This window comes from Lissotriton vulgaris, chromosome 3_1, assembly GCF_964263255.1.
Source record: "Lissotriton vulgaris chromosome 3_1, aLisVul1.2, whole genome shotgun sequence".
Classification (NCBI taxonomy): domain Eukaryota; kingdom Metazoa; phylum Chordata; class Amphibia; order Caudata; family Salamandridae; genus Lissotriton; species Lissotriton vulgaris.
Genome location: NC_141689.1, coordinates 1,670,639,593 through 1,670,652,079, shown reverse-complemented (window position 1 = coordinate 1,670,652,079; position 12,487 = coordinate 1,670,639,593). Strand labels below are relative to the sequence as shown.

General features: G+C 43.4%; 1 protein-coding gene across 13 annotated transcripts in view; it reads left to right on the top strand.

Moving 5' to 3' along the window:
- CAMK2D (calcium/calmodulin dependent protein kinase II delta) overlaps positions 1-12,487 on the top strand; it is an 806,647-nt gene that overhangs the window by 370,490 nt on the left and 423,670 nt on the right. The window lies entirely within an intron of this gene.

The window sequence follows — 12,487 nt, the reverse complement described above, 5'->3', positions numbered from 1 at the left end:
CTTACCTGGGCTTTGTCCTCTGTAGCCTTGCAGTCCGTGGCTTCGGCACCGGTGGAAGGCGAAACTTCCCTAACCAATCCAGATGCTGCTCTCATGCTGCATGAGAATTGCACCTGGATTGGTGGAGCGGGCTGACTAGATGCTCCTTTAGCCCAGTAGGCCTGTGCTTGGTCTCCACACAGCTGTCTTAGACCAGACCTGCAACGTGTGCATGTCACTTTGGCCAGCTCAAGACAGCCGGCTATACTGACTTGAGCACTTTTGCAGTGTCGGGCCAGCCACTCACCAGTTCTCCGTGCAGCAGAGGACACGTCCCTCCTTTATCCAGGCTTTTGGGAAGTCTGCGGTGTGCTTTGAGAATAATAAAATGGCAATTAAATCTTTTCATTGCCTTTTTATTGTTCACATTGCTTTAGCATAGCTCGCAGCGGGAGCGGGCGACACTCCCCCGCCTTCATAAATAAACCGCTGCTGATGCCCACCTTAGGCAGTAAAACCTTTAGTTATGCTCCATGTTTCTTGGTGGAGCGGATTAAGTCCTTTGATGGTGCACAAACCCAGGGGCATAGAACATGTTCCTTTGCCCCTAAAGGTGGAGGAGGCCAGCCGTAAGTCTTCCTCCTTTTCTAGCAGGGAGATATTTTTACAAATAGAGCTGTGGTGTTCCTAATGTTTTAGTCCCATGAAGGGTCTTAAAAGCCTCCCCTGGGGGTGGAAATCAAATGTGTCCTTTTCTATCTGCAAGGGTGCCTCAATCCCTCAAGTCACACGTGCACTGATCTTTGTTGCACATGAGTGGCTAACTCTGTATACAATATCCCAGGCCCCGTAAGGCTGATTTTGTTGTGATTTTCGGTGCTCGTCTCCTGGTGGTCCATTTAAGCCACCAGGGGTGCTTTTGTGAGAGTCTCCTGATCACCAAATTTCTATGGTAGTTTCTGTATGTCCTTTTCAGAGTCCTTGGTGCTTGCTAATGCTTTCTTCTTAGCAGCTGACTATAGTGACTTGGACCTTCTCTCCTCTCCAGCTCATGTTAGTGGGGCTTTTCTTGCCAGCACCCCCCGGTCCTTGAACCAGACAACTCTCCCTGCCTATATTCACATGTTTCTAAGCCTTGGGTCCCTTGAAGAGTGGGTATTGGTCCAGAAGAGGCATGTAGTACCCAGTACTACATCACCAACAGATGGCACCAGTCCACAGAAGACCAATGGGGACCCACTTCTTTCTGGGTCAGCAGCCATTTCTTCTTCTACTAGCCCGAGGATGCTAGTGCGAGCTAGTGCCTCTAGCCCTGAAGACAGGGACCATCAAAAGCCCCAGGAGTACAAGTCCAGAGTGGTTCCACCACCCTCCAGACAGGTCTCATTCTTCGTGTCGCACCATCATCTGCCTCCTCCTTTTGTTCTGTTTTTCAGTTGCTTTTCCTGTGCATGGAGGTAGAGAGTTCTAGGTGCTAAGGTCAAGACATGCCGCATCACACCACCACCTCTTACTGACACCTGCAGGCAGCAGCTACTGGCTGTCCATCCCTGCTTGCCCATTCCTGCAAAGAAAATGTTCAGATGAGGCAGAAATAAGTCTTGTTGGGTGGTATTAAAATTTAAAGCACTACTTAACACCTTAGCTGCGGTGCAAATATCCCTCCCCAGTGCTGCGCTGTCCATTGGAACTAGTGCTGAATGGACGTCCAATGGTCGTGCGCAGCACTGGGGAGGTAGCGCTCGTGACGACCGTTGGCTGTCAGCAGCGCTTAAGAGGTTAAGAAAACGTGTGCAGCAGAAAATCCTACATTAAATCGATCTACTCTTTTTGGTACCTGAAGTGGATAAAGTTGTATCTTTATCCGTAGAAGGTGTATGCATAGATACAACTTCATAATTTATTGGGGGGGGGGCAGGAATGTCATTACTCAGAGTATCTGATTTATAAAAGTCGAAAATTTACACTCCTAAGCTTACGCTTTCACTTGTATTGAATAGCCGACTAATTTTGACATTCTCAAATATGGAAATATTTACGGAAAGGCACATTTGAAACTTCAATCTTTATTTTCTTCACAATGTAATTATTTTTCCACATCGAGAGGTTTTCTTTCCTGAAAAGGGATATATGGGTCGTATTTTGGTTTAGGGTGGGAGCGCAGTATAATCTTTGTATTTGTGGTGCACTGATTTGGACGAATCAAAATGCTTCCCTGAGACACCTTATAAATTATATTGTCGAGTACAGTGAACTCTGCATAGGCATTGTCTAAATCCGGGAACTTGTGGAAAGGCTGAAAGGGAATAAGGGAAAGGCAAGCTCTTGTTGGTTCTTCCACATTTTTGCATACACCCATGGGTGGGTGGACTGGTGGTTGTAGATTTATATGGAACCACTCAGCCGACCCTGTTATGCCACAGGTGATCTAAATGACCTTTGCATACATTGCTCTGATAATGGGTAATTTCTAAATTAACTATTTTGTACAACTGCATTTATTTAAAAAAAACTATGATCGGTTCAAATAATGCAATTGACAAGCGTCATATGACTGTTGAACTATATGAGAAGGATCTATAATTATTTGAGCTTGCCTGGTCTAATGGCACATGCCCTCTCTGAGAAACCGAGAAAAAGGAATTGACATGGTGCTAGCAAGTTTAAAAATAAAGGTTACATTTCCTTAAACTGAATTCCTGCCTCACTTGAACCAAAGTCCCCCTAAATTCACCCTGGATTACCATTTGGCAGCATAGGTAAACAAGGCTTAAACACTGCAGTAGGTAATTCAAGAGGCAGCACACTTTGAACCAAGCCTATAGTTTATGAACGCACTTTCCAAACAAAAATAATGAAAGAATTAATGGATTCTACTTTTCACAAAAGTAAGTATTGACACACCATATTTGGTAATAACGCTGCAAACCCTAATTAGAGTTTACGGATAGATCCAATGGCACTGCAAAAGGCTTTCAGTTCTGGGTTGGAGACCTCTCAATCAGACACTGAATGTCACCTAAATCCAGCATAGAGGAACATTCTCTGCCATCTCCTTGTTGCTACAGACAAGGTTGCCTTCACTTCCTGGAGCAGTTCCTATAAATTCTCGTGCTCTGATGTCTTCATGTGTTATTGATCCACTAAAGAGACTCTGTCCTAGTACATGGAAGTCTCCATAATTTTTCTTCCTCCACCACATACCCAGAGGCATCTGAAGTTGTAAAATACATTTTCTCAGCCCTGGCAACAAACTTTTTCTTCTGCAAAGAGCACCAGAAGTCAATGTATTATTAATTTACTCATAAATGGCGCTCAAGCTGTGTAAAATATCAGCTCATTTAATATAGCATTTTGCACAAGCCCCTTTTATTTGCTACGCTTTTTTTTTAAATCACTGACTACCACAACCCTGCCAAATTTCCCAGGTCCATGCGTGATGTGCTGCTGCAGTCCAGGTTTTTTTTCTCTGACCTCTGACTGGTAGACTTCTTTATTCCATTATATAGAGGGACTCCAAGCCCCAGAATTCAAAGGGAAGACATTTGGGTAGGGTGGAGTAGATTGGGTGGGGGGGTGGGGGGGGGGGTAGTGAAATAGATTGGGGTGGAGTAGAGGCAGGGAAAGATTGGGGTGGAGTGGGGTAGTTTGGGTTGGAGTGGGGTGGTGTGGAGTATGCACGATGTGGTCGCGCACTGCCATTGCAGACAATATATTTTCAATAATTTGCCATGAAATACGGTTTTACTGCACACGCTATAGTGTGCAAATGGCATCACCTAGTGTATTGATGTTTTGATGGTGTTGAAGTATTTCTCTACATCACACTTCAGAATTTAAAAAAATATACTTCATTTGTACCAATTCAAATATATTCGGAAACATCCACACCGTTTTTTGTGCTAGAATAAAAATAATTTTACACCCTTTTCTCTTACATGGGTACTAAGCAGGATTGTCCCATAAATTCTCACACTTTGAAGTCAGAGAAAGAAAAGCAAACACCAAGCTCCATCGAAAGACAGAGTGCGACATTTGATCTCGGTCTTTGAATGCATAGCAAAAGTGACCAGATAAGAATAAGACTTGAAGGCCTGTTAACAGAAGGCGAGTTTGTGGAAGAATACAGTAAACAAGTTTTGGGCAACTGGAGGGACGAATTTAAAATGGACAGCCTAAAGCAAATGAATCAGAAAAGGGATGCACTGGGCCAGGGACAGACTAATTTGCATATAGCCAGGTTCTGAGCTGGGATGGTGCAGTGAGCTAAATAACAGTGCTGGATCAAGCCCTGATCTTTGGACTGGGTAAGAGTGGTCTGCTTAATTCAGATACTCTGTTCATCACCACCCCCTTTTCTGAATCGTTTTTGGCCACTATAGGTGTGGCAGGGTATACTCAGACATGAGTCCCTTGCTCACTGCACCATCAGGATTCAAGCAAGCTGGGCCGACGACGGCTGAAATGCCAGAAACCGGTCCCCGGAAGCTTGTCTCCTTTCTGGTGAAGAATTGGCTTGGTAGTTTGGTCTGCCCTGTTCCCATGATGCACTGGGCAAGGGACGGACTAATTTGCATATAGCCAGGTTCTGAGCTGGGATGGTGCAGTAAGCTAAATAACGGTGATGGATCAAGCCCTGATCTTTGGACTGGGTAAGAGTGGTCTGCTTAATTCAGACACTCTGTTCATCACCACCCCCTCCCCCCCCTTTTCTGAATCATAAAGCAAATGAAGCCAGCAAATAAATTACAAGAATTTACGCGTTCCATACCAAAAAAAACAACGGGCAGAATGCATTCCTAGGTTGACTTTGTGAATGTCCCAAAGATGTCTTTAGCAAAGCAGATAGCTGTGCTGTCTGGTAGGCTTTGACCTAAAAATAGTCTCTCCTTTCAATCAGGGTTTCACTACAACTCACTCCTTTGAGTAGGCGCTGTAACATTAAGGTTGTATCTCTTCCAGGATAATCTGAAAGACTCCATGAAACTAGGAAGTCTTGCAATGGAAATGCACTAATGAGATTTCTGGATTGTGGCATTTATGCAAAAATGGGCATGGAAATCAGTTCCATATGACTACAAACCGACACTAATTAAAACTAGTATCCGCACTTGTGAACAGGCCAAACTGCATTCTTTGGATTGAAGGAGAAGAGCTATGGTTTGATCTTTGTGTCCTCCTTTGCACTTAGATGCTCAATAAAACTGTATATTGGCACTTTTTTTTAACTAAATGGAAAGATCAAATCATTATCAAAAACTTGGAAGCATAGTGTTACTCTATTCTTATACTATTCTTTTTGTTTACTATGCAATATAGCATCAATCCTGGTTACTCAATTTGGTGCAATTTTCTAGTTATAGCTTTATGGTGGAGACCCACATTTTCCTATTTTCACTTTGTGCTTTCTTTTTCATAGTGTATGTAATGTTAAAATGTTGACTTTGCTGGTAATGTTTAAGTGATCAAATTCGCTCTCGCCCACCCCTTTTGTGGTTATCCATCATGAGTAGGGAAGAGTATAATCTTTTTACTGTCTGACCTGTGACAAAGGCCTATCCATCCCGTGGTTGGTGTATGTGACGAAATCTTTGGAAGCGATTGGCCTAAGGAATATCTTCTCTGGAATAGCCCCATGCGCTGCTCTAGACAGGAAGCAAGCTCAAGCTCTATTGATAGAACACTTATAAGCCAAGAGTTTAAGTGCGGAAGCCCAGACACCAAATGTTGTGAACTATCTGCACCCTAATTCTGGGTTCATTCCCACCAGTAACTTGTGGAATATTAGCGTGAGCTTGGAGTGGTCTCTATTATTTCACCTCAGAGCTGGTAAAATTAAATACTCTTTGTTTTCCGCTTGGGTACTAGCATAAACTTGACTCGAGTATGTTCCTGTAATAATTTGTCTAAAGAATCAATGGGTCATTTTCTCTTTTTCTGTGATTATTATTTAATGTATACCAAAACGTTTTTAGTTGTCCTTATGAGACTTTGAAACTTTCAGAAATTGTTTCAGGCATTTCCTTTTTGCAAGTGTGATCAGATATTTACATTTGCCTCTGTGTAAGTTTGTTTCTTCAGGCAGCAGTAAGGCCTAGGAGCATTATGCACTTTGATAAATCATGTGTTTCTGACTTTTAAATTATCTGGTTTTATTCATGGAATGATTGTATGTACTTTGTCTGCGTTTTTATGAATATGGTGGATCATTCAACTGGTATTATTTCTGTATACTGGTATGACTGATTTTCAGCCAAATAAAGCTGATTCTGATTTTGACTTTGCTGGTAAAGAAAATGAGGAACGCGGGGACATAGAGGTGGGGCCAAAAATATGTGCATTCCTGTTCCATCTTACATTAGGCTAAATTCTTAATCTCTCTTTTTTACTTGTAAAGAAAGCCGATGGCATAGCAGTGGCATCATGGAAAACTGACTTCCTCTGCACATAGCAAAATAGATCAAACAACAGAAAATAGATTGTGGCGTTTCACTTCCAGGACTACCAATACTAGACTATTGAGGGCGCAATTCTTTGAAGCACGCTTTCATCAAAATGTGTTTTTTTTGTTGTTGCTTTTTTGGGATGATTGTTCTTCGAAAGACCCAGGCCATCTTTGCATTGTCCGATGCGTTACATGTGCAGAAACAGTGTGCAATAAAATTTGGGTGCCGAGCAAGAGTCAAACCACATAGAGATGTGCCTGAACTTCCCAATTATAGGAGGGTTGAACAGTGGTTATTGTCCATCAAATATGGGAGAGAGCCTGCTAGTAAAGTAAGGTAAAGAAGTACTGTAAATGCAGCCTCGGAGTGCAATGTAGCTACATGCGGGATGGTTCTGTGCCATATTTTCAAAATAACTATTCTTGGCTGTCTACTGGCTTGCATTTAGATGCACTCTTTGGAATTGTATGTTTTGTTGATATTCTGAGAATCTGGCATGGACCTAGTCCTTCTAAACCTACACTGGAAACATCTGACAATAGAGACTGTCGTCCCTGAAACAAGGAATGTGCTATAAATCCAGACGTTGGTGGCATGCAGAAAGAGCCCAACTAATAGGTAAAATCTGCAGGTGGATAATTCCATAATAGCGGGAGTTTTTTCCTACTTGTTAGTGCCACCTCATTTTCTGAAATAGCCACAAATTCAAGTGTTCTCTATTTTTCCACTGACCTGGTCACGCACTGACTGACAACATATGTGCATACTAAAGACAGTTACTTTTTGACAAAATCGTGAAAGCTCTACTATGTAACACATAAGTTTATTGATTTGAGAGGAAACAATTGCTGGAGTGGATTCGGCGAGTGAATTGTGCATTTAGCTGAGATCTGGGTTAAAGTCCCTGGTGACATACGGAACTGAGACTTGGAGCCATGACATATCTATAGTTCACAAAATATGTTTCGCCATTTATAAACAAAAAGTGCAGCCTTACAGTTTTCCACCCTTACTCTGCAACTTTGTTTTAACGCAAGCCAGTCACAGTGCTGTGATACTGAGAGGCATTGTAAAGATCTGGGATGCGTGCCGACTCCATTACGAGATTTTCTGGAACCCAGAGCACTTCCCCGCTGCCTTCAATTCAGCTTTTGTCTCGTTTCAGCGTGCAAGTCCGTTCAGCAGTTAATTTATCTTCAGCGTCTTTTCTTCTTGCTTCTTCCTATCGGCCTCTCTCTTCAATCCCCTTCAAGTCTTTTTATCCCTTTGGTCTTTTGCCCCCTTCATGTGTTTCTGGTTTTCTGTGCCCTCTTTCCTTTATTGTGTGCTCAAAATATCCCTGCCCGAGTGGCTGATGGGTAAGAAAACCGCAGTCCTGGTGCAGGAGACAATGTTTTCATAATTGGTTCAACTGGATGGCATCTTATTACAGTTGAGGTTTGATGGCGTGACGCAGCAGTAATAAGCACATAATTGACAAACCATTAGTGGGTATTGTCTGGCGGCCTAGAAAATGGAGGAGCTTCAGAATTCCATTTTTGAGAAGTGTCAATTAATATTAAAAATACATTATTGTGTTTTCATAGGTAAGTGGTTGTGAAATGTAACTTAGCCAAGCAGTAGGAGACGTAGGATTGCGGGGGATGGTCTTCAGAGTTTGTAGTATGATTTTCAAGACTCACAGCCGTTGCCGCCATTAACAAAGGGTGGTGGGGTTGTGTGGAGCGGGGGGGGCGGGGGGTAGAAATGCATTATTTTTAAAAAACAAAACTTACCTGGAGCTGCGGGCCGCCTCCAGTCTCGCGGTGCACTGCTTCTCCTCTTCCTGGGTCCCAGCAGCCCCTGGTACCCAGAATCACATCCAATCCCTGTGCTGCAGAGCAGTGCAGGAATTGGTCTGAGCAGGTAGGAATGACGCCCTGCTCAGACCAGAGAGTCTCATGCCTGAGGCGGCCGGCCTGAACACATATGTAAACTTAGGTAGTGGAGTGCACGTAGTTCTTCTTCTCCTCACCCCTCCTATGCCTAGGCCCCACCCCTCCCAACACTGCCAGCTAAGAGCCGTCAAATGCAAAATAGAAAGGATGCAAGAACATTATTTTATTTTAATTTGCTGGCTCTGAGCCAGGCAGTGGGGCGACGCTCCTCCGCCAATGTGGATGAGCTGCCACTGAAGAATCCTCGCCCACCTCTCCCTTTTTACAACCTACACTGGGGGCTGAAGAACAGATATTGCCTATGCTCTGAAACCCTATGTACTATGATGCTAAAGGAACTGGTTGCTGGAGGACATTTTGATCCTTGACTAAACATCTTAAACACCGTAACAACATTTTTTTTTTAAATTTGGTTTAAAAAGGAACTTTTCGGCTGGATATACTGGCCTTTCTTTTTATGTACATGACAGTAAAGCATGAGTAGTCGTGTTAACCTAATGATTTTATGCGCGCATTTTCAACTTTGTTTCTAAGCATTACCCTCCATGTCAGCCAGTTTGACTGGCCTATAACAGGCAAATGTAAGAGCATAACCCCAAATATCAGGGTCAGAATGTCTGTAGTTCCAATGGTCCACTCTCTTTCCTTTACATTAGCGCATTTGGCGATGGTCAGGTCTCATTTAATGAAATGCATACTCTCTGTGCCCAGTTACTATGGTGTGCATATTTATTGTTTTATAAATGTGTACATCGGATGAATAGTCCTGTGGAGGTCTATTACCAGAAAGTGGCATAATAGTTGTTAATTACAACACACAAAGTGGCAAAAGGTGTTGTAGCAACCACTGAGTAAAAGCACAAATGATCATTATTGCAGCTGACTCACAACTCTACACAAATTATCACTACTTCAGCAGTCTCACAACTCTTGGCATGAAAGTGGCACTATGCGATTCAATTTGACAGACTGTATCACACGACACACAGCAGGTGCTCTGGAATATGAATTCTAATGACCAATTTATGCTGCATCAGTTCTGGTTACCGTATTCTTTGGCAGGATAATGTCGATGGCCGTTATACATCCTGGCACAAAATCTATATTAAGTGGAGTTGGCAGTCCTTTTTTTTTTTTTTTAACACATTTTATTAAGCGTTGCAGATCATGGATACATATGACAAAGAATGAATTACAGTTTTTAGCTGTTCTTGCATTCGGATGAGGGAGTATACATGTCATTCTTAATGTTCCAAACATATTAATATATTGCATTATAGTGCCTAAATAGGCAGCACCCGTACTGCCAACACCAATGTAATCACATATTGGACACAATACATCAAGCATTATCAGTGTGTTATTTATCAATGTCGAACTATTCCCCCCCCCCCCCCCCCCCTCCCCAAATGACCAACTCTATTAACAGGGAACTTAAGAAACTCTGCTGCTGTGTTGTAAAGGCCCCTTCTTAGGTTTATAATATTAAGGGGTAACCATTTCCGATATAGGTGGGAAGGACCGGAGAGGAAGGGGGGGGGGGGCACAAGGGAGGCAGAGGGTGGGGGGTAAATGGAGGGTAAATGAGGGGCGGGGGGAGAACATGCGGCCATCACAAAAACCACGCAGATCGTTGCAGCAATAATCAGTGATCATCTGAGTGGACCTCCAGCGTGCCCCCCGAGCCTTCCAACAACTCCTCAGTGAGTTGCCGTCCTTTATCACATTTTATTCTTTTTCAGTTTAAGAAGGAGTTCCAGAATTACATGTTTCAGTGTACCTTGCATCAGTCCTCTAGTTGGGTCTTGTAGTACTCTATCAGTTTCAAGATGTTTCACATTCCACAAGAGGATGACATTTTGGAGACCCTCCATTCTCCGCCGTTGAGAGAAGGCACAGACACATTTTGTTATATTTACAGTCTGTTCCAAACCTGAGACATTAGTGACACCAAGAATGCAAGCCAAGGCCCTCTTTGCAAGGTGACAAACAGAGCACATCTTATTATTTCCAACCAGATAGCAATGCAAACTTCCTGCCAGCAGTGGAGGATCATTAGTCTCTGCAAACCATGTGGTGCAAGGTGGGGCCTCCCGTGCTCCAGGGGCCCGTTCCAGCACTATGCATAAGCAATTGGCCCCTGGCCTAAGAGCTGCTGACAGGATCCAGGGGGTGAGGGAAATGGGGGTTCCATGTACTTTACAGGGTCCTTCAAGTTTTGTTATGCCTCTGCCCGCCATTTAATTGTAAGCATGCTGTTGCTGCAGCATGTCCGCATCTACAAAATATGATTCCGGTTCATGGAGCCAGTGTATCCAGCAGAAACTTAACGCTGTTTTGTGGCCAAACTCTCTCAGCAACTATTTTGGTATGATATCCTTCAGCCTAGCCTGATACACCAATGTGTCATCTGCATACTGGGACAACATATGAGTTATGTCCCCTACGTTTATACCCTATTCTTGAATTTTGTTTGCAATGTGCAAAAAGGGGACCAGTAGCCATTGGGCACCTTGTCTAGTGCAACACTTCAGTTTCCAACTAAGTGATCCATTCATTGGTTTCACTCTAGCTCGATAATGCATGTATAACAAGCTACCCAACTAATCTATTGGGGCGAATGTCAAAATTCTGTCATATCGAACACAAGAAATTCCAGCCAACTGTGTCAGGGTATTTGTTCCAGTTAAGTGCCAATTAAAGTGAAAATATGAAAGTACCTCCTTCTGATGTAGCTACACATTTCCAGTCGAAGTGATTTGCACCAAACTTCCCATGTCTGTATTTAGGTTCGACATATATGCTTGGTGCAGGTCAAGCACATGGTGCTGTGATCAGACAATATTCCCTCTAATAACTATCTATACATCCATCACACAGTCCCCTGGTTACACCTATATCCTGTCTATTACATGAACCATAAGGTGGGAAATGAAAACAAAAAAATCCCTCCTCACTGATGCTTTTTTGCAAGTAAGGTCAGTGATTGTGATGAGTCTGTGTTCTGGCCCCAGCCTAGATAGAATGTGGCATTCGGGTAATCTCTGTCACACCAGATATCATGCAATTAAAATCTCCGACCCAGACTGTTCTGTCTTCAGAGATCATATACCATTAAACATGGAATGTTCTGCTCTGGTCAACCCTCAGTACCCTAAATGGTCTGCCAGTCGCAATCTGGATCGCCATTCCTCTTGCCAAAGAATATGAGGAGGAGTACAAACCCTCCACTGCCTAGCTAAATGTCTGTCCCAGTGTATCCAAGCACATTTATTTCAGCAACACTGTTACAAAAGCCTGCCGTCTAAGGAATGAGAGAGCTTTGTATCACTTAATAATAATTAAGGTACCATACTGTCCGGGAGATCAACTTAACTAAGCCTGCCATCCACAGATCACATCAGAGACTCGTAAAAAGTCTGACCTGGACAAAAGGTTGCCGCTGGGCACCCAAACCCCTGCTCCTTCACACATTGCTCATCTGTCTAATGAAAACCACACAACTCCACAGCGCCATCCACAGATCTGGGCCACAACAGTAGACTTGGTCACACCAAAATGAAGTACTAATTTGTCCACCATGATAAAATGGAACAAGTGGATAACTCCCCCCACTCCCCCCCCCCCTCCCTCCGGTCCCACTGATATCCCTCCCAACATAAAGCAAGCCCCACAATATATAACACAGTGGTGGAACACACATTCAGATGGGTCCAGAGTTGCTCACCCAAACAAGGAGTCTCAAAAGCACCACCACCACTGCATCCAGCAACGTCCAGACGGGACCAAGGGAGAATGCTACCATACATTGTTATTATTGTTCTACGTTTAAAGAAATGCACATGAAGTGATAATAGTTCAGAGACGTTGAGTTTAACCACGCCATTCTGCAACATCAGACAAGGCTAATGTTCATCCCTTGCGCACCACCACCATTTCAGTAACGGGTGACAGCGTAATCTTCATGTTGTATGCACTGCTCAAGAGAACAGCCACAGATGTCTACCTGGCCCTTCAGTCTCTCTAGTTCTTCAGTGTTTCTCTCAACCATCCAACCAATCCTGTACCATCCCAGGGACTGGAAAATATGCAAAATACCATCCTCTATTAATCTCTCAATGGTGA